Source organism: Dendroctonus ponderosae, unplaced genomic scaffold, assembly GCF_020466585.1.
Source record: "Dendroctonus ponderosae isolate FM_Combo_2020 unplaced genomic scaffold, Dpon_F_20191213v2 Dpon_F_20191213_6, whole genome shotgun sequence".
Lineage (NCBI taxonomy): Eukaryota > Metazoa > Arthropoda > Insecta > Coleoptera > Curculionidae > Dendroctonus > Dendroctonus ponderosae.
The window spans coordinates 14,758,238-14,762,505 of record NW_026018814.1 but is presented as its reverse complement, the minus strand read 5'-3'; positions in this window follow the sequence as shown (position 1 = coordinate 14,762,505).

The window sequence follows — 4,268 nt, the reverse complement described above, 5'->3', positions numbered from 1 at the left end:
TTCCAAAAATTGTTCACTAGCCGCAAAATACTAGCTCTTGCTCTAACTCACGCCCGAGATAAAATAAATATAGTTGGAAGTAAAATTCATAACAAATTGGCGCCCAACGTGGGGCCATATTTAATTTTTTTTGGAAGCGCTAAATGGACACTTACGATTCAGGTTTCAACGCAGGATATTTTTGGTCTGTTTAGATATAGTTTGATCGATTGAGGGTTGCCGGTATATTTTGTTATATATTTTCGATATTCTTTTTTTGGTACTGCGGTTATTTTTTTTATATATTTTGATACAGTCTGGTAGGTAGTCATGGGGTGGCAAATCAATGCGTTGCATGCTCATGAGCTGGATTATAAAATCCAGCTTCGGGGTCTTAAACCCAAGGGTCCTGTTGACGATCGCCGAAAGATTCTGAGGGGTTTGCTGTCGCAGGAGAGTGCAAATCTGAGTTTTACTCAACCTAAAAATTCTTGCAAATTTGATAGGGATCACAGGGAAATCCTCGAATCCTTGGTCGATTTAAGAGCCAAGATTTCTGATTTTGTGGGAACTTCTTGTGACGTTAAGTATAAGAACTTAACCACCCGGCTCTGGTATGTCACCGGTCGTATAAACCGAATGATTGTTGGCTCCGATGCTGAACAGAAGATTCAGGAGGATGTATTGGTCCAAATTTTGATGCTAGAGAGTGATCTCGACAGCAAATTGAATCCGGTGACTTCTACTCCCAACACGACTGCTCCGAATCCACCTCAATTTGATATGCCCAGTCACTCCGTACCAGTCTATAAATGGGGGTTGAATAAATTTACGGGAGAGGGCTCCATTATGGCATTCCTGGAGAGGGTAGAGGCTCTCAGAGTTTCGCGAAATTGTAGTATAGAGGAACTGTTTGCGTCGGCTGGTGATTTGTTCGAATCCCAGGCTTGGACTTGGTGGCATAACCACCACCTTAAAAATCGATTTGTTAATTGGGAGGATTTGGTTGAAAAATTGAAAGAAACGTTTTTGCGAGATCATTATGATAGGAATTTGTTGGAGGAAATTAAATCGAAGAAACAGGACTCTAAAGAACCGGTGGCTATGTTTATTAGTTCCATGGAGGGTCTATTTAATCGCCTCATTGTAGCTCCCAGTGAGAAGGATATTGTGGAGATTATTCAGGAGAATTTGCTTCCCGACTATGTTAAGGCCCTTGCCCTTCAGGACATATCATCCATTGCTGCCTCTAACCAAGCTCTGTAAAAGACTGGAAAATTCTTTCCAGGTTTCCGAAACATATAGGGCCCCTGTTACTCGAGCTAGATTGATGGAACCTGACTTGAGTAGACCCGGTTTCTCCGGTCATGTCAATGTGGTGGAGTCAAGTTTCTCTTGTTGGAACTGTCAACGGTCTGGTCATGGGCATTCGGAGTGTTCGTCTCCGAAAACTTTGTACTGTTACGGGTGTGGTTTTCAGAACGTTACCCATCCGAAATGTCCGAACTGTTCAAAAAACGAGCGCGGCTCTGGCGAGAGAAGTGGCAACTTCCTCGTCAGAGAAACTTCCCGACCAACTCCCGCTTCTGCCAGAGGCCAAAAATCCAAGCAGTGAACGACTACCGATTTAGTCTCCCTGACTGGCATGAGTGGCTTAATGTGGTTAAGGAATTTTTTTGTCTCAAGGAGAATGTTCCTGTTCAAACTCCTCACCCTGTGGGATCTCATTTGTCTCATCCGTCAATGTCAGTAAATCCCTTGTTTGTTAAAAAGGAATTTGACGAGCGCCCTTATCTGGATGTCCAGATTCTTGAGCATTCATTTTTGGCATTGGTTGATAGCGGGAGTTGTGCTTCCATCTTGGGTTTTGAGGGTTTGCATGTGCTGAAATCATTGAACCTATCTCTGTCAACGGATGAACCGGTTCATATTACCACTGCTGATGGCCAGGCGCAGAGTGTATTGGGTTTTGTTTGGGTCTCTGTAACATTGAATGGCATGACTAGACCAATTAAGATTTTAGTAATTCCGTCTTTAAAACAGAATTTAATTTTGGGTATCGATTTTTTGAAAGAGTTCGGTATTAGAGTGAATTTTCAAAGTTTGTCATATTCGACAAGTCTTTCAGTGTCAATAGTCAATAAATTGCAGTCTCCTAACGAGTTAACTAACAATCAATTAGATCAATTAGACCATATGAGGGAACTATATAAATCCATTGCACCAGCAGATAAATTGGGCTTAACCCACCTTGTTAAACATTCTATTGATACTGGCAATGAAAAACCTTTTAGACAAAGACAGTACCCTTTATCTTATGCAATGCAGAAATGCCTTAATGAGCAAGTCGATTCAATGTTGCAAATGGGAATTATAGAACCGTCAAATTCACCCTGGTGTTCACCTATGTGGTTGGTCAAGAAGAGTGATGGTTCGTTCAGAGTATGTCTTGATGCTCGGAAGTTGAATTCAGTTAGCATTCCTGGCGCTTATCCAATGCCATTAATCGATTCAATCGTAACGAAAGTACGAGATGCTCGATTCTTGTCCTCCATAGATCTGAAGCAAGCTTTTCATCAGATTCCTCTTGATGAAGCATCAAGACCAAAAACCGCTTTTGCAGTGCATGGAAGAGGCATGTTCCAGTATCGTGTTTTACCTTTTGGATTGCATGACAGTCCTCAGAGTATGTGCCGATTGATGGATATGGTTATAGGACCTGCCCTGGAACCATGTTTTTTATTATCTAGATGATATTATTATTGTCACGCCGGATTTTGATACCCATTGTGGGATTTTGAAGAAACTTTTTCTTCGACTTAAAGATGCTGGTTTAACGATTAATTTGGAGAAATGCCAATTCTGTAGACCTTCTTTGAAGTTCTTGGGCTATATTGTGGATCATGAGGGATTGCGAACGAACCCTGATAAAATTTCGGTCATTATAGATTATCCTGTTCCCCGGAATGCTACTCAGATATAAATAAATATAGTTGGAAGTAAAATTAATAACACAGCAAAGCAGTACAGCAAACAAACTGCAAGCTGTGGTCAAGGATCTGCAAACCCTATAAGGGTAAGTAGGGAATGAGATAAGGGCTGTAGAGTTTTTTTTGAAATTTAAAATTGGTATAACATTTTTACGGACAAACGCTTCGACGAATCGGACAATTTTTTGGTGGAAAGTGCTCGGCGACATCGCCCAATAAACTTTCCCTCGACAGACACTTTTCTACGAATTTCGGACAAACGGTGCATCGGACGAAGGTAATTAGAAAGTGAAAAGTGTTCGGCGACATCGCCCCAACATTCCTCCTTTGTTGAAAATACAAAAAAAAAGAAGACGAAGCAGGCGGCCACAAACGAGATGGAGCACGAAGGAAGCTCCTCAGACGCTTCGGAAGACAAGAGGCCGACCAAGGCTGAGAAGAGGAAAGCACCCTCTTACAGCAGGCAACACTCGCAACAATCGACGACAGACTCACCGATGACAGCAAGACGACGAATCTGGAAAGGGAAAAACGAAGAGATAATGGAAACGGGGACAGACGACGACTCGGATACAGGACATGAACAAGAATCTACAAGAAGGGAAACGGACAATATCGGACAAATACTAAAATGCAAGAAGGATATACTAAAGGCGGTCAGTAGATATTGGACAGAGCAATCCAATTCAACAGGGAGGATAGAGAGATGGTCATCTCGAGTGTGATCCAGATGTCGGATATCAGGCTGAAAGTGATCGGAGAGAACAGGGAGGAGGAAGGGAAGAAAGTGAAGGCCGGCAGCACGTGGACTATACTGGACAAAATAAACGGACAACTAGAAGATTAGAGAAAGGATATGCAAAACCTGAACAAGGAAATCAGGCATATGAAAATGGAGGGTAAACAAACGGAACAGAGGAAGAACGCTCCTAGCAACGAAATACGACGGACAACAGGACCAGCGTGACCAAACCAAACGATGACGGTAACCCAGACGGACCCGTGCAGGTTGAACGACCCATCGGGCGCGTCCCCAGGTAGCGGATAGGGGGAAGGCCGGTCAGATACGTCTGACCGGTTAGCGACGGCCATAAGTGAAAGTCGTGGTATAAAATCCACGGATCTGGATCGAAAGCCGTCGCCGCGGACCAGCTCGTGGCACAAACTGCAAACCGCCTGCAGTGCAACGACTCTCGTGGCTTCGGCCTCGAGATAAGTGCTGCAGGGGGCACGGGAATCTCGGTTTCACTACCTGGATCGCGTGATGAGGTCACTATAACACCTCCCAATTCTTACGGT